The 25057-nt window shown below is 42.6% G+C and overlaps 1 protein-coding gene across 1 annotated transcript in view; it reads right to left on the bottom strand.

Moving 5' to 3' along the window:
* fev (FEV transcription factor, ETS family member) overlaps positions 1–25057 on the bottom strand; it is a 312131-nt gene that overhangs the window by 263090 nt on the left and 23984 nt on the right. The window lies entirely within an intron of this gene.

The raw sequence follows: 25057 nt of genomic DNA, 5'->3' as shown, positions 1-25057 counted from the left end.
TGCTGGATTTTACGCCGCATCACAGCAGCTTCTCCCCCTCTCGCACAGATAAGTGCGGAGAACGCCCCTGGGCACTTCGGCAGCGCGTGTTGAACGATAAAAGAGTAAATTTCTCCTTTAAAAGAGTATATACAGGTGCATCTCAATAAATTAGAATGTCGTGGAAAAGTTCATTTATTTCAGTAATTCAACTCAAATTGTGAAACTCGTGTATTAAATAAATTCAATGCACACAGACTGAAGTAGTTTAAGTCTTTGGTTCTTTTAATTGTGATGATTTTGGCTCACATTGAACAAAAACCCACCAATTCACTATCTCAAAAAATTAGAATACATCATAAGACCAATAAAAAAAACATTTTTAGTGAATTGTTGGCCTTCTGGAAAGTATGTTCATTTACTGTATATGTACTCAATACTTGGTAGGGGCTCCTTTTGCTTTAATTACTGCCTCAATTTGGTGTGGCATGGAGGTGATCAGTTTGTGGCACTGCCGAGGTGGTATGGAAGCCCAGGTTTCTTTGACAGTGGCCTTCAGCTCATCTGCATTTTTTGGTCTCTTGTTTCTCATTTTCCTCTTGACAATACCCCTTAGATTCTCTATGGGGTTCAGGTCTGGTGAGTTTGCTGGCCAGTCAAGCACACCAACACCATGGTCATTTAACCAACTTTTGGTGCTTTTGGCAGTGTGGGCAGGTGCCAAATCCTGCTGGAAAATGAAATCAGCATCTTTAAAAAAGCTGGTCAGCAGAAGGAAGCATGAAGTGCTCCAAAATTTCTTGGTAAACAGGTGCAGTGACTTTGGTTTTCAAAAAACACAATGGACCAACACCAGCAGATGACATTGCACCCCAAATCATCACAGACTGTGGAAACTTAACACTGGACTTCAAGCAACTTGGGCTATGAGCTTCTCCACCCTTCCTCCAGACTCTATGACCTTGGTTTCCAAATGAAATACAAAACTTGCTCACATCTGAAAAGAGGACTTTGGACCACTGGGCAGCAGTCCAGTTCTTCTTCTCCTTAGCCCAGGTAAGACGCCTCTGACATTGTCTGTGGTTCAGGAGTGGCTTAACAAGAGGAATACGACAACTGTAGCCAAATTCCTTGACACGTCTGTGTGTGGTGGCTCTTGATGCCTTGACCCCAGCCTCAGTCCATTCCTTGTGAAGTTCACCCAAATTCTTGAATCGATTTTGCTTGACAATCCTCATAAGGCTGCGGTTCTCTCGGTTGGTTGTGTATCTTTTTCTTCCACACTTTTTCCATCCACTCAACTTTCTGTTAACATGCTTGGATACAGCACTCTGTGAACAGCCAGCTTCTTTGGCAATGAATGTTTCTGGCTTACCCTCCTTGTGAAGGGTGTCAATTATTGACCTGTCAGATCAGCAGTCTTCCCCGTGATTGTGTAGCCTAGTGAACCAAACTGAGAGACCATTTTGAAGGCTCAGGAAACCTTTGCAGGTGTTTTGAGTTGATTAGCTGATTGGCATGTCACCATATTCAAATTTTTTGAGATAGTGAATTGGTGGGTTTTTGTTAAATGTGAGCCAAAATCATCACAATTAAAAGAACCAAAGACTTAAACTACTTCAGTCTGTGTGCACTGAATTTATTCAATACACGAGTTTCACAATTTGAGTTGAATTACTGAAATGAACTTTTCCATGACATTCTAATTAATTGAGATGCACCTGTATTCCCTAAAAGAGTGGGCACTGACAGAAAGCGTCTTTTTAAAGATGACTTTCTGGTTATGTGCACTTCCTGGTTGCAGTCGTTATCTCTCCGCTTCTGATGGTCACGATCGCTGCCTTACATGTCTGGGCTCCAGACACGCTGAGACACCATTCGTGGATGGTTCAGGTCCACACTGCGAGAACATGACCGTGGCCACGTTGCAATCATGGCTTTCCTTCCTCAGAGGGGAAGCCACTCCAGCCGCTCTCTGCCTCGGTTCTTCTGCCCGCGGGCACAAGACCGCGACGGTTAGTGCTGGGGGCGATTTGGGGACTTCAATGGAAGTAACTCAGCCGGGTGAATCCCCACAGACCTCCCATTCCCCAGCATGCTCGTGCGCCCCGGTTGAGTTCCGGGATGAGTTAGGTGGCCCGCCTCAGAGCGTGTTCGACCTCTCATTCGATGCTCAAGAGGAGGGTGAGATATCAATAGGAGCTGCTTCAGTCCAATGCCGAGGACTCGGCTGGGCTTCTGCCTTGGGTGTGGATGCCCAGCCTGAGGCTAACAGTGAGCTGACGGCCATACTTGCCCAGGCTGCCGCGAGCATTGGGCTAGAGTGTAACCCTCCACACTGCCCTGAACCCTCGCGGATTGATGATTGGTTCCTGGGGTCGGAGCTCCGCTCTTCCCTACAGCCTTTCTTCCCAGAGGTGCATGAAGTACTTGCAAAGTTGTGGCGGGCACCTTTCACTGCCCGGACCAGGCTTTCAAGTTCTGCTGCTCTCACCACTCTTGACGGCAGGGCGGCCAGGGGCTACACGGACGTTCCCCAGGTGGAGCAGGTGATTGCGGCGCACTTGTGCCCGCAGAGCGCCGCCACCTGTCGGAACCATCCTAGGCTCCCATCCAACGTCATCTCTTATGGCGAAGGCTTACAGCGCCGCGGGGTGGGCCGCCTCCACTCTGCATGCCATGGCCCTCCTGCAGGTCCACCAGGCCAAGGCATGCAAGAGCTGCACAAGGGTGGTCCTGACCTGGGAGTAATGCAGGAGCTGCACTCATTGACCGACCTCACCCTACGGGCGACGAAGGTCACAGCGCGGTCTCTGGGGCAGGCGATGTCCACGTTGGTGGTCCAGGAGCAACACCTTTGGCTCAACCTGGTCGAGATGAGGGATGCCGACAAGGTTCGCTTCCTTGACGCCCCCATTTCCCTGACTGGCCTTTTTGGCGACACCATCGAAGACTTCGCACAGCGGTTTTCGATGGTAAAGCAGCAGACGGAGACCATCCAGCACATCTTGCCCTGCTGTGGTTCAAGATCGCGCGCCCCGTCTACCCGTCGCCATGGTGACCTTCCTGCGGTGGCAACATCGGCTCCACCGCAGCAGCTCGGCCCTGGTGTAGAGATCCCCGTAGGAAGTTGACTACCCCCGTCTCACGGCCTGCGACCAAGAACCATAGTTAGGCTTCTAAGCGCCCCTGAGATGGGCGACCCAGAAGTGAGGAGACTCGCGCCACATTTGGAGGTTGTAGACAGACCACTCCATCCCCCGGTGGAGGGCTGGAGGGAGAATCCTTGGTTCCCTTTTTTATTGAGTTTGCCGCATGCCCGAAGGGTCATACACTCGATGCCTTTGGCCGTCATTCTTACGACATCCATGCATGTGGCAGGCTACGAGGACACCCAGCCTCCTCCCCCATCGCTGACCAGTCCTACGTTGGGTACGCGGAGTAAGGTAAGTGCTTTAACGTCTCTCCCTGTACAGCGAGATCGGGACACGAGGCCCCCCGACATAGAACTTCCCGCCCTGCTCTGCTGCGCCCCTTCCGTGGGTACGTCAGCAGTGGTCGTCCCATTGGTGCCCCTCGCCCGGAGTTTGGAGGCATGGTTAACGCTCTCCAACCCATTGTGATGGCTGGCCAGGACGATCCGACTTGGCTACGTGATTCAGTTCGCCAGGTGCCCGCCCAGGTTCAGCGGCATCCGTTTCACCTTGGTAGGTGGCGAGGGCACCGCTGCCCTACGCGTGGTAGTCACGGTCCTTCTGCGGTGGGTTGTGACCGATCTTGGACCTGCAGGCACTGAATCAGGCCCTGTACAGGCTTCTGTTCAGGATGCTCACGCAGAAGCACATTCTATCGTGCGCCCGGCACCGAGATTGGTTCGTGGTGGTAGACCTGAAAGACGCGTACTTACATGTCTCAATCCTGCCTCATCACAGACCATTCCTTCGGTTTGCCTTCGACAGTCGGGCATACCAGTACAAGGTCCTCCCCTTCGGTCTGTCCCTGTTGCCTCGCGTCTTCACGAAGGTCGCAGAGGCAGCCCTTGCCCTGCTAAGGGAAGTGGGCATCCGCATTCTCAACTATCTCGAAGACTGGCTGATCCTAGCTCACTCTCGAGATCTGTTGTGTGCACACAGGGACCTGGTGCTCAGCCACATCAGCCGATTCAACTGGGAAACAGCTTCAGGTCAACTGGGAAAAGAGCAAGCTTGCTCTGGCGCAGAGCATCTCTTTTCTCGGGATGGAGTTGGACTCGGTCACTATGAACGCTCGTCTCATGAACGAGCCACATCAGCCGATTCAACTGGGAAACAGCTTCAGGTCAACTGGGAAAAAAGCAAGCTTGCCCTGGCGCAGAGCATCTCTTTTCTCGGGATGGAGTTGGACTCGGTCACTATGAACGCTCGTCTCATGAACGAGCGTGCTCAGTTGGTGCTGAATTGCCTGATGGCATTCAAGGGGAAAACAGCGGTCCCACTGAAACAATTTCAGAGGCTCCTGGGGGAATATGGCATCCTCGGCGGCGGTCACGCCCCTCGGGTTGATGCATATGAGACCACTTCAGCACTGGCTTCAGACTCGAGTCTTGAGATGGGCATGGCACCGCGGCATGCATCGCATGGCTATCACGCCGATCTGCCGCCGCTGTTCAGCCCTTGGACAGACCTGGCATTTCTATGGGCAGGGGTTCCTCTAGAGCAGGTCTCCAGGCAAGTGGTCGTCACGACAGACAGGTCGGGCTGGGGCGCCGTTTGCAATGGGCATGCAGCCACAGGTTCCTGGACAGGCCCTCGTCTGCATAGGCATATCAACTGCCTCAAGTTGCTCGTGGTAATGCTCAGGCTCAAATTTTGGAAGAAGATGTAAGTTATGAAGTGAATAAATGTCAATTTTCAGGGAATTTGTATATATATATATATACATATATATATATATATATACCTGTTCTCTTACATGGTTTGTTAGTTGAGACCTTTGTCTGCAAATATAGCCATTTCAAATTAATTGAGTATTAAATATTAAAAACTAAGATTTAAAACCTGTTTTGTCCCTTATCTCATGAATCAGTGTAAACTAACATTATCCAAGATTAATAAATGCTGTGATGTTATATTGTTCAATTATTAGTTCATGATACCTAATGTATTAACTAATGTTAGCAAAAGGAACCTCAATGTTAAGTGTTACCATTAAGCATTGTATTAGTTAACATTAGTTAAAGGGATAGTTCACCCAAAAATGAAAATTCTCTCATGAATTACTCACCCACATGCCATCCCAGATGTGTATGACTTTATTTCTTCTGCAGAACACAAATTAAGATATTTAGAAGAATATTTCAGCTCTGTAGTTCTTCACAATGCAATGAATGGGTGCCAAAATTTTGAAACTCCAAAATACACATAGAGGGAACATAAAATCTGCCAGCAGCCATATCACCCTGCAGCTCTTGCCTGGTTGCCCACTATAGCTAAGCAGCGTTGAGCCTGGCCAGTGCCTGGATGGGAGACCTCCTAGGGAAAACTAAGGTTGCTGCTGGAAAAGGTATTAGGGAGGCCAGCAGGGGGTGCTCACCCTGTGGTCTGTGTGGGTCCTAATGCCCCAGTATAGTGATGAGGATACTATACTGTAAAAAGGCACTGTCTTTTGGATGAGACGTTAAATTGAGGTCCTGATTCCTGAATTCACGCATTGGCCCTTCTCAATCATGGCCTCCTAATAATCCCCATCCATCAAGTGGCTCTATAACTCTGCTCTCTCCTCTCCACCAATAGCTGGTGTGTGGTGAGCGTACTGGCGCACTATGGCTGTTGTTGCAACTTCCAGGTGGATGCTGCACACTGGTGGTGGTTGAGGAGATTCCCCCTATACTATTTAAGGCACTTTGAGTGCCTAGAAGAATGCTATATAAATGTAAGGATGTATTATTATTATTATTATTATTATTAAAAGTAATCCATATGACTCCAGTGGTTAAATCCATGTGTTCAGACACGATATGATCAATTGTGTGGTGTGATCAATTTTGAAGTCATTTTTTTGTCATAAATTATCCTCCTGCCCATTAGGGGGTGATATGCAAAAAGGATGTGAATCACCAAAAACAGAAGAAGTTGAATTAGAAAGTGAAAGTAAAGTGGAGATTGACTGAGCAGAGAGGAGAATCTATGTAAAAAAAAGGACTTAAATATTGATCTGTTTCTCACTCATACCTATCAAATCGCTTCAGAAGATATGGATTTAACCACCAGAGTCCTCTGGAGTACTTTTATTTTGCTCTTATGTGTATTTTGGAGCTTCAAAACTTTGGCACCCATTCACTTACATTGAATGAACCTAAAGAGCTGAGAAATACTTCTAAAAATCTTCGATTGTGTTCAGCAGAAGAAATAAAGTCATACACATCTGGGATGGCATGAGAGTGAGTAAAAGATGAGAGAATTAAATTTTTTTGGGTGAACTAACCCTTTAATGCATTGTGAACAAACATTAACTACCAATTAAAAATAGTATATTTATAAATCAGCATTAACCAAGATGAATAAATGCTGTAAAAAATTTTAATGAATAGAACTACCTAGTGTTAATGAATAGAACCTTATTGTAAAATGTTACTAAATTTTCTTCTATGATTTACATTTTAGATTGGTTTAGATCATGTTTTATGCTTTCAACCACAAATTTGATCAGATAAACTGATTATGAGTCTAAACAACTGAATCTTGGCATGAAACTGCATCAAGTCAGTCTTGTTTTTTAGTGGAAAGGTGAAGCTGTTTTTCAACTGCTGCCAAGATACAAAAGGTCACAGAACGCATCTCCGTTGATGTTTTGTTCTAACATGCATGAAGAGATTTTTTGGGGAGTTTCTCTGTTTTTGCCCTAAGAAACAGTTTCTGCTCTAATACATAATGAACCTTTCATGTAATGTGGGGCCTAAACTTCCCTCCTTCTCTCTGCACCTAATGACACATAATCCTTACACCCTCACACAAACACATTTATATATGCCAAATACACTGAAGAAAGAATACAACTGTATCAAAGAGATGACTGACTTGTCACAAACTGTGTAAAACTCTCTTAACTTTGATGCTGACCGCACAGTAATGCTAATTTCCAGAAGTCTCAAAAGCTTTACCATTGCAGTGCTTCTTCAGCAAACCATTGGACAATTCTATATCTCACAAAAAATAATTTAAGAATTTATTTCAGAAGTTAATATGCTCTCAGCCAAAGTATTTTTAGAGTTCAGCATGAGGAACATTGAACCGAACAATACGAAGTCAAAGTTGTTTACTATCTTTTTGCGTGCTGGAATTATAACAATGCATTTTCAAGTGGAATTAGCTTGATTGCAGTTTCTGATAGCAATCAGGTCTGCCATACCACTAGCTGCATGTCTGGTATTTGTTTTATTGTGTTTGAAGTCTGATGAGCATTCAAATAGAGAGGGAACGGTCAGTGAAGGGATCGAAGGGGAGAGCACATCTTGAGCTGAACATTTTTTAAGACGCACACTCACGCCACTCCATATCGAAAAAAATTTACACCCCAGGTTTGGATGCTGGGAATGCTTTCACACATTCAAAAGCCAGACCTTTATTTATCCATAGACCCCTCTTCTAAGGCCCAGCTGGAATGGTCACTCTGTTTTTTCTCTAAACAAATATATTTGGAAATGTTCTGTCACTGTTTATGGGAATGTGTGTGTGAGTCAAATGTTTGAGCCAATACCGTGGAAACAGGCGATGTTTAGAGCTGATAGTCTCTCCCCTTTAATTGCGGGAAATGGGTTTCAGATGTGCGTCGTCGGCTGATCACTTTCGGCCCAAGCTCCCTCGTCATGTCTTATAAAACCACTTCAAGGAGCGCCTGATGGGGGTTGATACCAGGGCTGGGACGGAGGCCTCAACAGCTGCCTAAATACTCCTCTAGGTTCCTCTGAAATAACAACAGCCACATTAGCAGTAGCTGAGAGCTCCATCACCACATTTTTTAAATTAAAAAAAAAAAAATTACTCTCCATTTAGGCTTAATGAGAACAGATGCTGAAATTATTTGGTTTGTTTAATATTGTGCACTTGACATGAATCATGTTTTGGAAGGGACCAGGCCTATATTGTGTTGTTTATCAAGCATCTTTGATGTAACCTTCTTGTGATTAAAAAGGGCAGAATAACTTCATGGCTTTGTAGGGACATACTCCGCATTTATGGGCATATGATGCAGGTTTACACATACACTTTGTGTTCTGCCATTTGATATGGGATCCTGTGTTGCCCTCTGTTGGAGAATCATTAAGAAAGCTAACCTTGCTAATAGTCCCATACATGGTACTCGCTCATACTTAACATAGCAAGTGTTTTTTTGTCAATAAACAGGCTGCTTTCAGTGGCACTTGATGGAAACTTTTCAGAGCCTTATTTAATACCCTATACAAGCTGGTTTTATAACCTTAAAGTATAGCTACTCTGTCCTGAAAGTTTATTCTAATTCTAGCTGCCACGGCTTTAATGATGCTTAATGAAAAATGTTTACAAGGTTGCTTTTTCTCTGCATCAGTGCACTGTATAAATTGTAAAACAATTTATAAACTGTATATGGTGCCTCTTGTTCTTAGCTTTTAGAAAGGAGAGGATTTGCCTCTTTCTCATAAACCTTAGTCATATCCAAGTTAAGGGCTGTGGTTTTAATGAGCTCTAACGATTTCTCTTTGTTTATCACACCATTAAAGCTTGGCAGCAGGTGTAATCTGAAAACTGGCCTCCCCAGCACACAATCTCCATTTCCCAGAAGAAAAACAAAAAGGCCTCGTCACTTCCAAAGGGTACACTTCGTTGTGGTTTTCTCTCTTGAATTTGAGAAGGCATAGTGTTGCACTATGGCAGGCTGAGGTGACATCATCAGCAAGCGTGAAACAGCGTGCTTTTGGGGCCTTTCAACATACGCTGTTGATTTTGGACCAGGTGTCTGAAATACTCTGCGGACTGGCCTTCCCTCTGCGGCAGTGAGAGAACCCAGTGTGAGGCTAGCACGGCACAGTGGTTGGTTCTACCACCTGTCGACAGGAATGCAGAATCTTGATGCTTTTTCCTGTGCAGCAAGAGATAAGTGATGTGCACACTGTATCTTAAGACACAACTGGTGTCTTAATTTAGTTTGGCTTCTTCTTTTAGACAAGCATTCCACATTAGTGGATGCTAGTCTATTTTGCTTACAGGAAAGGGGATAAATGCTCTGCTAATTTAGCATTTAGCTGACGCTTTTATCCAAAAGTAACCTACAGTACAGTAAACTACTGTAGGGTTAAGTGTCCTGTTCAAGGGCATAAAATGTTAATATGATGACCCTTTGTGGGGTTTGAACCAGCAACCTTCATTTACTAGCCCAGGTCTCAGCTAAACCACCCACTGTTGTACTATTTTAAATTGGGTATGTGTACAATAACATCTGAATAATGTTTCCCTTACACTACATGAGAGTTGAATCAAAATGCCATCATGATTCCTTGCAGATGACCTACTTCTGGACACACGTGGTTCTGCTTCATGTGCATTCCATGTCAATCTGGTACTTCAGACGTGCTTATAAATGGGCCTGGGGTGCAGGAATCTGCTCACTGTGTCTCTTACCCTCACTTTGTCATTCATTGGTGTCATAAAAGACCACAGGACACCAAGTGATGATCTTATAAACGTATTTATACATTTGCCATTAAATGAAGCGTTGAACATTTCTCCGGCTGATCGGACGTCCGAGTGAGTTTCCCAGCCCTGGGAGAGGAAGATTTTAGGGTTTATTTTGGGAGGCCGGTGAGAGGTGGGACAATGACAACAGGAGTTGTGTGTAATGGATTTATCACAGGGGTTTGGCCTTTCATGAGCCGCATTACTTGGGAGTCAGTGATCCGTCTGTTGATTCTGGCAATGGCACAGCTTTCAGCACAACCCTGTCCCCAATCACATGGACTGTGCTGTGTAGTGATATACTGTATAGCCCTCAAGACAACACTCACAGGTGGCATTAGCAGACAACAATGCCATCTGCTGGTGAAATAAATTTTTGATTGGAGTCAAAATTTTTCTTCATAATTTCCTGTATAATTTTGCAAGAAGTAAAGACATAACTCTTTAATTTCAAAGGCTTTTCTGATAATGAAATAATTTAACATGAGGTAATACTTAATAATAACTTTCATAAATAACATTAACCAACTTTACATTTTCCAATATTACAGATGTGAAAACATATTTTAATCATTTAGAACTTTGATTCATATAGATTCATAAATATTCATATTTAATTGTACATCAACTATTGGTCTACATTAGGCTTTTACATTTGTTAAATGACTTGAACGTTTTTATGATGTGTCACCATGATGATAGAGAGCAGCAAAATAAGAACAGAACAAAAACCTCTTGTTGCCAAAGTCTTTTGTTAGTAGTAAACGATTACACATAAGTAGTGCACTTCACAATTAGAACACCTACATCTTGTTATTGCCTTTTTGAGCAAATGGCATTAGGAAATGCAAAATCAAAACTCAGTTTCCAGTGTAGTACTGACATACTGCAGGGCTGCAGAAAGGAAATACTGTATTAGTCTACCATTTAATTGAGGCTGCAGCATGGTTGCCGAAAGTTACATACACTATATAACTTTTGGCCCTCTAGCGGTTGAAACATAAAACTGCAAGTTACCTGCGGAGGAACACTGTTTTGGTGAATACGTCAGTCGGGCTTTGGCTCTGCTCTTCTGTGCAGATGAATCTGATGGTTTGAGGAGTACCGGTGTTACCATGGTTACAGGTGATCATCTTAGGGTGAATGACACTAACGACAACAAAACTCGCCCCCTCACCTCAAAAAATAAATAAATAAATTGAACTTGAACTACCAGCTATCCAGAGGCGGACTGGTCACTGGGAGAACCGGGACTTTTCCAGGTGGGCCGGTCGCAAAACGGGGCCGCAATATGTCAAAGTGGGCCTTGATATGATGAAGGGGGCTGCGATAAGCTGAAGGGGATAGCAAAACACATTGCCACATTGTCTTTCAGGAAAAGTGTAGATTTAGCTGGAAGATGGAAGGATTCTGAAAGAACACTAACGCACACTGTCTGAATTCCCAGTGTTTCTGCGACTACGCAGTGTTAGCCCATACTAAATGTTTATTCTATCATAAGACAGCACCAGCTGAGGAGTCTCACTCTGCATCACCTGAACCCAACCAGCCAAAACACCATAACCAAAAACTCATCAGTGGTACATTTAGGGAGTTTTGTGAAGGCTACTTCTCATTTGCACTGAATGATGTATTAATTTATTTACACAAATTCCACATTAATTTCCAGAGATATTTAAATGGTTTGATTGAAATTCCTGGAAAAGTCCAGACTTGTAGAATGCAGCACACCATTTGTCAAAATGTGCACTTTTTCAAAGCAGCTCAAGCCACAAGGTGCACTAAGTCTTTCCTTATTAAAAAAGAGTCATATATAAAGACCTGAATAGCATTTTTTAATTTATTTTTTTCTCCCCAATTTGGAATACCCAATTCCCAATGCGCTCTAGGTCCTCGTGTTGGCGTAGTGACTCATCTCAATCTGGGTGGCGGAGGACAAATCTCAGTTGCCTCCGCATCTGAGACCGTCAGTCCACACATTTTATCACCTGGCTTGTTGAGCGTGTTACTGCAGAGACGTTGCACGTGTGGAGGCTTCACGCTGTTTTCTGCGGCATCCATGCACAACTCACAACGCACCCCACCGAGAGTGAGAACCTCACATTATAGCGACCACGTGGAGGTTACGCCATGTGACCCTACCCTCCCTAGCAACTGGGCCAATTTGGTTGCTTAGGAGACCTGGCTTGAGTCACTCAGCACGCCCTGGATTCGAACTCGCAACTCCAGGGGTGGTAGTCAGCGTCAGTACTCGCTGAGCTACCCAGGCCCCACATGAATAGCATTTTTAGAAATATGTTGAAAATTCTGTACACTCACATTAGATGAAGACTCCATTCATATCAGTAATGAAATAATGCTGTTTAATTTTACAAGGAGTGGGTCACCCCCTCATGGGCACTGCCATGTTTACAGCATATGATACTGTGTTGCAACTGACTGAGTTACTACCACTTATAATGACAATAATTATAACATGTTTACTTTATATAACGCTTTCAGCCAATGCTCAAACATAAAAGTACATTTAAACAAAACAAGCAAACTAAACAATATACCATAACAAACACAATATACTTACTACAAACAATAACGGAGCCAGAGTCAACAGTATAGTCCAGAGTGATGGTATCAGCAGGAGTGTGATCCAACAGACAGTCTGAACAGAATGAGTGCAAGTGAAAAGATAAATTGTCCAAACAAGAGGGAGTCATGAAACAAACCAGTATGTCCTGCAGCTCTCACGGTGTGGCGGATCATGGATAAAAGGCGCAATATCAAATGCCGATTGCGAGTAAACTGTGGTCTACAGCCGGGAGAGAGTGGCTGCATGGTCACGGTCCAGCGTGCAACAATGCGCAAAAGTTTTTTTTGCACTGCATACAAAAATCTCCATAATAGGGTGTGTATTATGAGATGGATAAAAATGCAGATTAAAAGTAACAAAACAGAAGTGGTAGCACTTAGTAAACAAGCTTCCAGTATCCAGGACGACAGGTGTCAGTATAGACAATCCAAAAACACACACAAGTACTACTGAAACTGATGGGACGAGTAAGAGCCAGGTAAAATCCACAATGAGAGAAAGGTGCCTCAGGTTGTTCCTGAAAGGCTACTCTCAGGCTCTATATATTGTTAGTGTAGTAACCAAATCATGCCACTAAACAAACGGGAGCAGCTCAGTTGACACGTGCCAAGTGTTCATTTTATTTTGACAAAACATATCCACCAAAACAATCAAAGAGTTCCATAGAAGCTTTACAGTACAGGTAATTCCAAATAACATGTTCCATGCTAGCACATTCACATGCACGGTCTAAAAACCCTTCCGTTTCCCTTCCGCTCTCCTGACTCACCTGTTTCCTTCACCTAAATTAAAGTGACCACTCCCCCTTAATACTACACAAAATGGATAATATAACACGTACAAAATACTGAAAAAACATGTGCATAACAAAGAATAATAAACCAAATATTTACAAAACCAGAGACAATTACAAGATACATTTCCCAAAATATTTACAAAACGGCACTTACATACCGCCCCTAATTGTCCATTAAATGGCAATTCATTTAACTATAAAGAGCCATAAAATTCCAAAGAGCCATGAAATATCAAAATACTGAATTATTATCAGAGTCCTTGTAGAAAACAGAATGAAAATTCAAAAAACGATTCCTTCATCAGAGTGTAAAAAAAGAAAAAAAGTATGCAAGTCAAAAATATGTATAAAATTGTAAGTCCATAGGGGTTAATCATGTCAAGTCTTTCAAAAGGCACAGCTTAGTAATAGGTTGTTCAATGGTACCATTTTTGGTCTTGACTTTGACATGACAAACATATCCTTTGGTGTCAGGAATAATGGTAGCAGCCAGTCCCATAAGCCACAAGTTTCTTGGAGAGGTTTCATCAACAATGAGGACCAAATCTCCAGGTTTAAGATTTTCCTTTACCTCATTCCACTTTTGTCTTTCTTGCATCAAAGAAAGGTACTCCTTGGTCCAACGTTTCCAGAAAAGATCAGAGATATACTGCCCTTGTTTCCATCTTTTTTGGAATACAAATCGTGATTCTCAAAAAGACCTGGTGACAGAACAGGTTGACCCTTCAGCTGAAGTAGGTAATTGGGTGTAAAAGCTTCAGGTCCTTCACATCATCTGATACAGCCATGATGGGACGGTCATTTAACCCTTTAAAGCCTGAGCCCAAAATTCCGAAAATTCCATTCTGTGCCAGAATATGATATTCATATCCATATTACATTCATATTCATTTAACATCACACACCTGAACTTTATATACCATACTGAAGAGAAGAACTAGGGCTTTCAAATGATATAAATATATATATGATTATTTAAGGCTAATCATCCTTTATCAATAAGATTTCACACAGCAATTTTTACAAAAATCTTCTCCGGCTACCATACTTCACCAGACAACTGCATTTTCAACCATTTTATTTACAAGCTAGAGGGAAACTTAAGAGTGTATGAAATATACATAATTTTGTGGGCAATGTAGAATAGCAGACAGATTAGAAATATAATCTATTGTTTAAACATTATGACCATTCTAGTGATTAGTGGGAAAACAGAATAAAACAAACATTTAGAATGTTAAGATACATTCCACATGTCCACTTCTCAAATACTCCTTTTGATCACCTGTAATAATAAATTGAGATTGCATCTGAAATTGAAGGACACAAACACTGAAATATAAATTTTTTGTGTTCAATAAAACACAGACTTAATTTAATTTGAACATTAGAATTACACACGAATTACACAGCAAAACATACAAAATCAAACTTTCAAACTAATTACAGTAAATACATTTTTAATAAAGAGTGCAGGAACAGAATATATATAAATTCATAAATACTCAACAACTGCAATACCTGTGGAGAAAAGAGAGGGAGAAAAGAGGGGAGGGGGAGGACAACAACACCAGTAAACATGGCTGGGGATCAGGTTCCATCTCATCCTCCATCTCCTCATGGTCCGGGTCTTCCTGCAGTAGTTCCTGGTCCAGTAGATCTTCCTCCTGTGTGCTCATGCCCTCATAAGCCACATCCTCCTCTGCTATGAACCTAAGCTCATCAGCAGTCAGCTGCCTCCTCCTCTTGAGAGTTCTGAGCAGGGAGCCATAGTCTCTATCCATCTCTACAACAGAAAAATAGTACAACAATTGGTAGCCAGCAGTGCGTTCTTCACAAATCTGTACACTGAATAGTCACCAAAGGCTTGCAGACTAACCAGAATGTCCAACTGCAGACAGCCCTCTCACACATTCCTTGTGAACAGGAAGATACACACAACCTAAAATCATGTCTGTGTGATGGATTGGTAAGGCTATCTGCTAAATTATAGAAAGATATCTACCATTTTTTTTATTACATGGAAAATCAACAAGCTAGATAACTTATCTAACTAGCAGGCCAGTTTCCAGGCAGGTCTGAACAGCGTCTGCTCTCTGCCTCACATTACTTCAGGCGGAAAAAATTGACCAAAAAAGTTATTGATATTTAGCTAAAAATGTACATAGTATTGCTAGCTAATGTTTATTTAGCAAGTTTCACAGAAATTTGCTTAAAAATAGAGGCTAGCTCCCTGTCCAATGAATGCCGACGGTCATATCATTTTTTCCAGAAATAACTAGCATTACTCCTACAAATAAATGCTTCTTAACTAAAACGTTTTGACTTTCAATAGACAATATTGACAACACATGTTAAATAACTTGTCTTACCTCGAAAGATCGCCTCAGTTTTCAATTTGAAGCAGTTAGTCCAACACTTGAGGTAATCTCCGGCATATCCTCTCTGGCTCCGCTCAGGCAAATGGAGGATGACGCTGATGAAGATACATTTATTATTCACGCCCAGTAACCCTTTAACCAATCATATGTGCTTTTAGCTTATATTGTCATGAGTATCTGGCAGTTTTCAGAAATAAAATCGGTGATTGTACGGCGAAGATATTGAGACAGGAACCATGGGAATAATTGTTCCCAAATTTGAACGCTCTGGCTGGTAAGGTTTAAGATCGCTTCTACTTCACAGAAAGCTGTTTGAAGAACTTCATCATCTAGAACTTGTTGCCTTTTAATAGAATAAAGAATCTTCTTAATAATTTGGATAAGGCGTTCCCAGACTCCTCCATGGTGGGCACCATATGGAGGATTGAAAGTCCACTTTATACTTTCAGTGTTCATGATTTGTTGAGGTTACAGTGCATTAGAGCTTTTCTCAATTCGCGCTCACTTCCCACAAAGTTTGTCCCATTATCTGTCATTATTTCTTTTACTTGGCCTCTTCTGCAAATAAATATCCTAACTGCATAAAAACAGGAATCTGTATTTAGTGAATACACCATCTCGAAATGCACAGCTGTGCAAGGCAGGTAAATAGAACTCCATACCATTTAATTGTGCTCCGACCTTTCTTGACTTCAATTGGGCCAAAGTAGTCCATACCTACATGGGTAAAAGGTGGCAAATCAGGTGTTATTCCAGGTTATTCGAGGTAGGTCAGCCATCTTTTGTTTCATTGCAGTAGCATGCCATCATCTGTAGAGTAGGCAATCACAAATTATCTTTATAGCTGCGCAGTTGGCCCTGATAATCCAGCATCATGTACAAAGCTTTGAAAGCATATGGTGTCTACCACAATGATCCATTGTCACATGTATGTGACTCATAAGTAATCATGAGAGGTGGCAGTCATTGGGAAGAATTGCTGGATGCTTTGTTTCTTCCGGCATGTCAAATTTACTCAGTCTAACTCCCACTCTCAGAATTCCATCTTGTATAGTTGGATCCAGCTTATAATGCTTACTGGTTTTCATCACAGCTTGGCCCTTTTTCAGGAATTCCATTTCCTCTTCAAAATAATGTTGTTGAACATAAGTGCTTCCTCTGCATATGCAAGATCATCTACAGTAAGTGACTGTCTAAATTTAGCTTCAGCAGAAATCTTGGCATCTTCCATTTTTGTTTTGATTTTTGCTACTTTTCTCTGTTGGATTCGGGTTTTGCACAAAGTTTTGAATTTTTTTAAAGCCAAGATGTCCTTTTTATAAGAGTATCCCATGATGAAATATGTTCCATAATACTGATTATGGGATCTTGCTGTAGCACTGTTGTAGAAAACGTAACAGTTGCTTTCCTAATCTCTGGATCATCATCAGAGACAGTTAGTGGCTCTTGTTGCAATGTAGGCCAATTCTACATTGCAACAAGAGCACTGCATCAGGCTGTTTCAAAAAGTCTGGACCGTTCAGCCATTTATCATCATTCAGATAAGACTCAGCTTTGAGACCTCTTGATGCACAATCTGCTGGGCAGTTCTCACATACCCCCACTGCTTCTTCTCTGATAGATCATGAATAGTAGAAACTCTGTTAGCCACGTAGGTCTGATATCTTCTTGTGTCATTGAAGATGCATTTTAGAACAGAAGTACTATCTGTCCAAAAGAAAGGGTCCAGAAGGGATAGTTCAAGCTGTTTCTTTAGCATTTGGTCCAGCCAAGCAGCAAGAACAGCTGCAACAAGTTCCAGTCTTGGAATAGTCATCACTTTCAAAAGTAAGCTCATTTGTTATGAGCTTTTCTTCCAATTTTCAGCAAATACATTGGGGATTTTTTCATCCCATCCACAATTTGCTCTGCATAATTCCTGAAGGAACCTTTTACCTGTAAGCATAAATCATGCCAAGACTCCAAGAGGATCGTAGACAGAATTAATCACAGATAGAATTCCTCTTCACAGGTTGGTGTTTTGGATTGGACTTAAGGAAAAAACTGACTCTATGTCCCAATGCATACCAAGGACTCGTTCCACAGGGAGCCTATCCTTATCAAGATCAAGGCCCTTTGTATCCTTTGCTCTCTCTTCCATTGAAACAGAAGCAAGAATGACACGACTGTTGCAGATCCATTTCACAAGCTTGAAACCACCAGTAGCGCAAAAGGACCTTCAGCTCTTGTACCAGGGAAATTGCTTCGTATTCACCAGCAACTGATTTGAGACAGTCGTCTACATAAAATTTATTGTGAATGGAATTAATAACCTCTACACTAGCCTCTTCTTTGCAATCATCTGCTGTCCTTCTGAGGGCAAAGCTAGTGCAGCTAGGGGATGAGATAGCACCAAAAAGGTGTACGGTCATTCTGTACTCAGCTAATAGTGGACAAATGTCACCATTGGGCCACCATAAAAACCTCAGAATGTCAGCTTGCTCCTCAGGAATCTTGACTTGGTGGACCATTCCTTGGATGTCTGCCATTACAGCAATTGGTTCCTGTCGAAATCTGAGAATAACACCTAACGAGGTTTTAGCAAGATCTGGTCCTTGCGGTAGTTCAGAATTCAAAGAGATGCCTTTATAAGATGAAGTACATTTAAAGACAACTCTTATTGTTTGCTTTCTTTTATGGTAGACCCCATAGGTGTGGAATGTACCAAAGTTGCCCATCATTCCTGTGGAGCTGTTCTTCAGGCACACTTTGAGCATATCCATTATTCAGAATGTCAGATATGAAGATAACGTAATCATTATGAAATTCTTCATCATTCTTGAATCTTTTAAGGAGGCCTAGAGCTCTTTGCTCGGCCACTTCTCTGTTATTTGGCAGGCTAATGTCTTTCCTTTTGAATGGAAGTCATATTACATAATGACCTTCTCATTTCTTAGTAGAGTCATTCACAATGTTTAAGAACTGTCTATCTTCAAAGGAAAGTTCGAGGTTACATATGGTCGACCATGTTCATCTAAAGGTGAGCTTCTGCTCAAAGGTCCATTAGCAAGCCATCCAAGACAGGTTTGGACTGCATAAGGCCCATCCCCTTGACTGTTAATGATTTTCAAAGGCTCCATTGCTTTTGAGACATTCATCCCAATCAAAAGGCCAACATCACATTCAATGGAATTCAGATGAACATTACTCAGATTTGGCCATCTCCTAATGTCCTCTTCTGTAGGTATGTTCTCTGTGCCTACAGGTACTGACTTTTGTGTGAACACTTCAGACAATTCAATGAAGTTGTTGCCGTCAAGGCTGCTTATCTCCAGACCTGTTATGGGGCTTTTCCACTGCACGGTACAGCTCAGCTCAACTCGACTCGACTCTGTTAGCTTTTTGGGGGTTTTCCACTGTGGATAGTACCTGGTACCAGATACTAGAAGTACTGTTTTAGTACCACCTCGGTCGAGGTTCCAAGCGATTCGAGTCGATACTAAATGTGATGTCAAAATCCTGCAGATCACTGATTGGTCAGAGAGAATCATCACTACCAGCATCACTGGATTTATGACATGGGACATCAACCCACTAGTTTTAAAGTTAGCAACAGTGACAGCAATATAATTTGTTCACGCGACTTTCGAATTGTAAAAAGAAATGGCTGTGCGCAAAACCATGCCGTGGTCAATAAATGAGGTGCAGACGTTCCTCTCATTAGCGACGAATGAAACGACGTGAAACGAAAAAGTCTTTCAGGAAGTGTCTCAGCTGTTGGCCACACACGGCTACCACCGGACCTACCAACAGTGTAGGGAAAAGTAAAAAAAACTTAAAAGTGACTACAGAACCATCAAGGACCACAACAGCCGGAGTGCTTCAAACAGAAGAAAATGGAAGTGGTTCGACCAAATGGACGCTATCTATGGCAATAGACCGGCGAGCAATGGGAGGGAGAGTGCCCTGGACTCGCCGTTGTTGGAGTCCACGATGGAGGATGGTACGTTTTGTTACGTTAACTCTATATTCTGCTTGAAAGCTTCACTTTATTTAGTTGACCAGCTACTGGAAAGCTTGCTTCTAAAATCACCATACAACAACTGCTTTATGCAGCACAATGAGCTAGTAGCTAACAGCTAGTGGTCGTGTTATTGTTTATGGTCAGTAATGTTTGTGTCGTGTTTAAGATGATGTCACAGCAGTAGAGGCAGTGCAACTATGACGATCAGCCTATAATCCCACCCACGTTGAGGCGGCACTAAACTGCAGTGGAAAAGCAAGCTCAGAAAAGTAAAGCAAGCAGAGTTGAGTCGGGTCGAACCGTAACATGCAGTGGAAAATTGCCATTTGTCTGTAAATTTTAACAGGTTTCTCATGACCCATTTTTCTCAGTAAGATGTCAGTTTTTCTTCCTCTTTTGTGAAGTTGTTCTGTTAGTATTTCTGTGCAAAATGTTGTTGAGCTTCCAGGATCAAGGACAGCATATGTTTGAATCACTTGACTAGTTTTGGCTGCCTTTATTTTAACAGGTAAAATTGGTAAGTTGCAGTCCAAGGTGCCATCCCCTGCATGTTCCATGGATACCATTGCAATGGTGACTGGATTGCTTTTAACTTCAGCTTCTTGTGTTCTTACAGGTGGTGTACTTCTTTTAATTTCCTCAATATGCAGAATGGTAGGATGTTTCTTTTGACAGAAATGACAGGTAAGGCATTTCTTACATGTTCTACTCATATGCCCCTTTGTGAGACAGGTGAAACAGAATCCATTGGTCTTCAAAAATTCAGTCTTTTCATTATGAGAAGTCTTTGCCATTGGATGACATGTCTCCATTATGTATTCCTCTTTACAAAAATAGCAGGGCTTCATAAAATCTGCTTGAATATTAACAAAGTTGAAATTCTCTCGATTGCCCTTGTTTTCAGATTTGGCATAAACTATAGTATTGACAGGTGTAATGGTGGTAACAAAGCTCCTTTTACTGCTAGATTTAGATTGCAACTGAACATGTGGTTTGATTAGTTTTCCTGATATACTCACTGTTTAATCATGAATATCACCAAAGGTAAGTTCAGTTTGGAATGGCTGGGTAAATTCTGTGCTGCGTTGCAACAGCTCTTCAAATACAAGGCATAAATATGCAATTCTTTGCCATCATCTGGTCAAATGCTCTTCCAACTTAAAACCTTTTCAACATAGTGATTTTGAAATCATCCCCAAAGTGATATTTAAGTAGTCGCTTTGCCTCAGCATAACCTCTGTCAGCGTCCATGTGGAGACAACTCTAGAAGGTCTGTCAAATCAAACTGACTTTGCATGATGGTTGTAAGTTTAAAAATGTCCATGCTTGAATCTCCAGTCATTGGATGTTGGTTGCTGGGTATAGCATGTTGGTTGCTGGTTATTGTTGGATACTGAACCATTGTTGGCAGCTGAGATTGATTGGAATGGTCATTTTCCAAAGGGATTTGCTTCACATTTACAATTCTTTGCAGTGGTGTTTTGGGCACTGCACAAAGCTCTGCAATGTCGAAAGGTGATAATCCAGATTCTGCATTGCTTAACATTGAAGATGTTGCTGCGAGATGTTTCTCCAGATATTCATTCATGCCATTTCCAGGTTAGGAGGATTCAAGAGGGGTGTGCAGGAATTTATGTTGGATGGTGTTTCATAAATCTCCAACACCTTTAATTTACATTTATTCATTTGGCAGACGCTTTTATCCAAAGCGACTTACAAAAAAGGAAAACATAAGCGAATCATCTTAAGGAGACAGTGGTACGAAAAGTGCCATATTACAAAGTTTCACTAGCATTAGAATAGCATTCAAAACAGATTAAAGTGCAACAAGGAAATGTCTTTTTTTTTTTTTTTTTTTGTGACTGGTTAAGTGCTCATGGAAAAGATGTGTTTTTAGCCATTTTTTGAAGACAGAATGTGAGTCATCTTCAAGGATGGAGTTGGGAAGGTCATTCCACCAACGTGGTATGAGTCCGGGAAAGTGTTTTGGTGCCTCTTTGTGTTGTTACAACAAGGCGACGTTCCTTAGCCGACCACAGGCTTCTAGTGGGGGCGTAGCTCTGCAGAAATGATTTTAGGTATGCTGGAGCAGACCCAGTGACTGTTTTGTATGCCAGCATCAGATCCTTGAACTTGATACGTCCATCAACTGGCAGCCAGTGAAGAGAGACAAGGAGTGGTGTAACATGCACTCTCTTTGGTTGATTAAAGACCAGACGTGCTGCTGAATTCTGGATCATTTGCAGGGATCTAATTGCACATGCAGGTAGGCCTGCAATGAGAGCGTTACAGTAGTTCAGTCTAGTTATGACAAGTGACTGAACAAGAAGTTGTGTGCCATGTTCAGAGAGGAAGGGTCTTATCTTCCTGATATTGTAGAGTGTAAATCTACATGATCTTGCGGTCTTTGAGATGTGGTCTGTGAAATTTAGTTTGTTATCGATGGTTACCCCTAGATTTGTGACTGTTTTGGAAGGCGTTACTGTAGTTGCACCCAGCTGCATGGTGATGTTGTGTTCAACAGCAGGGTTGGCTGGAAAGACAAGGAGTTCGGTCTTGGCTGGGTTAAGTTGCAGGTGGTGTTCCTTCATCCAGGCTGAGATGTCTGCCAGGCAGACAGAGATTCGAGCAGTCACTGTGGTGTCGTTGGACTGTAAAGACAAGTAGAGTTGCGTGTCATCAGTGGAGCAATGGTAAGAGAAACCATGTGCCTGAATGATGGGTCCCAGTGATGTTGTGTATATAGAGAAGAGAAGTGGCCCAAGCACTGAACCTTGAGGTACCCCAGTAAGTAGCTGATGTGGCTTGGACATCTCACCTCTCCAGGCTACCTTGAAGGACCAACCTGAGAGATAGGAATTAAACCAGTCAAGCACAGTTCCTGTGATGCCCAGCGAAGAGAGGGTGTAGAGTAAGATCTGATGGTTGACTGTGTCGAAGGTTGCAGAAAGGTCCAGTAGAAACAGGATGGATGATCTGGATTCAGCTTTCACCTGTTTCAGCGACTCAGTGACAGACAGCAGGGCAGTTTCAGTGGAGTGTCCACTTCTGAAGCCTGACTGATTGTCATCCAGCAGTTTGTTAGGCAGAGATTTGATTGAAAACTGCCCTTTCAAGTGTTTTTGCCATGAACGGGATGAGAGAGACTGGTCTGTAGTGTTCTGTTTGAGTGGGGTTAAGTGCGGGTTTCTTCAGCAGTGGGGTTACTCGAGCCTGCTTAAATGTAGTGGGAAAAGTGCCTGTAAGTAGAGGTGTGTTAATTATGTGAGTGAGTGCAGGTAAGATGGACGAAGAGATGGCCTGGACAAGGTGAGAAGGAATGGGGTCAAGGGAACAGGTGGTGGGGTGGTTGGAGAGGAGGAGTTTAGAGACCTCAGTGTCAGTCAGAGGAGAGAACATAGAGACAGAGGAGTTGCATACAGGAGACGGGTGTTTGACAGGATGTGGTGCTGAGAATGTATTGCTGATGGTTGTAACCTTATTAGTAAAAAATGTGACCAAGACAAGGCTGTCAGTGATGTGTCAGGTGGTGGAGGAGGAGGGCAGAGAAGTGTGTTGAATGTTCTAAACAAGCTGCGAGTGTCTGTGGTGCTGTTGATCTTGTTTTGGTAGTAGAAGTTTTTGCAGTTTTAACGTTATCATAAAAAGTTGCAAGCAGAGACTGATACTTACCTAGATCTGCTGGATCTTTAGATTTCCGCCATCTCCTCTCAGCTGCCCTGAGGTCAGTCCGATGTTCACGAAGGACATCAGAGAGCCAGGGACTGGGTGGTGTAGTACATGCTGGCCTTGAGGAGAGAGGACAGATGTTGTCTAGACAGGTTGTTAAAGTAGAGCTTAGTGTGTCTGTGGCAGTGTTTACATCAAGGGTGGAAAATAAATTTTGTGTGGGAAGAGAGGTAGAGACAGCAGTGGAAAGGCGTGAGGGTGAAAGAGAGCTGAGGTTACGGCGAAAGGAAACCAAAGGTGGAGTCTGTTTTAATGTAGATGGGAGAGTCATGTTGAACTGAAAAAAGCAGTGATCAGAGACATGTAAAGGAGTAACAAGAATATTTGAGTTGGTACAGTTATGTGTAAAAATGAGGTCCAGCTTGTTGCCCGATCTGTGAGTTGCTGTGGAACTTAGTCTTTCCAAGTCAAATGAGGCCAGAAGAGCATTCAGTTCAGTGGCCTGGGGCTTGTCTTGGTGTATGTTGAAATCACCAAGAACCACAAGTGGCCTACCATCCTCCGGGAAGGAGGACAGCAGGACATCCAACTCCTCAAGAAAGTTTGCCAGCTGACCTGGAGGGCGATAAATGACAACAACGTGTATTTTTGTGGGTTGTATTGTAGTAATAGCATGGAATTCAAAATTAGTATTGTTACATAGAGAAGAGTGTGGTGAAAAAGTCCAGTTGTTATGAAAGAGCAAACCTGTTCCCCCACCCCTACTAGTGTGTCAAGGGGTGTGAGAGAAGGAGAAGTTGTTGTAGAGAGCAGCAGGTGTTGCTGTATTCTCTGGACGTATCCATGTTTCTGTCAGTGCCAGGATACTGAGTGTGGACTGTGTGGCAAAGGCTGGAATGAAGTCAGCTTTGTTCACAGCTGACTGGCAGTTCCAGAGTCCCACTGAGAAAGAGAGCAGAGCAGGTGCTGAAGTGCAAAATGGCCGTAGGTTGTGTGGGTAGCGTTTGTCTTGCATCTATATCGTGTAAATGGTCTGTAACAGATAACAGAGATGTGCTTGAAGGCATATGTTATTCATGAAGTAGACATGTTAGTATGTACAAGGAAAATAAGAAAAAAGATCAAATTAAAAGACACTGAAGTGCTATGGTGAATGGCGCCTTGTCTGTGTCTTTGCTCGGTGGACTCGCACAGGTTGACTCGCTGGTCTTTACACAAGTAGGTATTCACATGAGGAGATCTTTACACCAGGGCTACCACTTCCATGTCAGCATTCGCATCAAATATATATATATACGATGCTAACAAGCCATTCAGTGAAAAAAACAGGACACACCTTAATGTTACTTAGCACAAAGCTAGTCACGTGGGCAACCGAAACTACAGGTCGCGTGAGGTGAACAGCAAGGGAACAAACGCAACTTCAGTACACCGCAAATAAATTATGCTACACTTTAGCAATAAATAATACTCTAAAACAAGTGAAGCACTGTTTATAGACACTAAAAACAACGATGGTTTTACACACAATGGACAAACAACACTAAATCTAGCAGTGAATACCCTGAGACAAGTCAAAACAATATAGCACACACACCAACACACGTTTAAGCGACGCAAGTTCAAGCCAGTAAACAAACAGCACAAGTTTAGCAATGAATACCACTCTACAACAAAGTAAAACAATGAAATAAACACACTTACACACAACTGCAGACTCCTGTAGATAAATCGCTTCTCCTTTAATTTAGCATCCTTTGCTGCTAGATCTGTTTGAATCTCCAGTGCTTCCATTTTCGATTGTAATTCAACCTTTTCCCTTTCCGGTACATGTTTCTTTTTCAGAGCATCAGTTTTAACTAATAGAGCAGCTTTTTCTGCAGCAACCTTCATAAGTATTGAAGATATCGCTGATACATTTAAACCATCTTTGTCACTTTTGAACTCTTTGATTTC

The sequence above is a fragment of the Myxocyprinus asiaticus genome, chromosome 11 (assembly GCF_019703515.2).
Source record: "Myxocyprinus asiaticus isolate MX2 ecotype Aquarium Trade chromosome 11, UBuf_Myxa_2, whole genome shotgun sequence".
Classification (NCBI taxonomy): domain Eukaryota; kingdom Metazoa; phylum Chordata; class Actinopteri; order Cypriniformes; family Catostomidae; genus Myxocyprinus; species Myxocyprinus asiaticus.
This window is presented reverse-complemented; position numbering and strand designations above follow the sequence as displayed.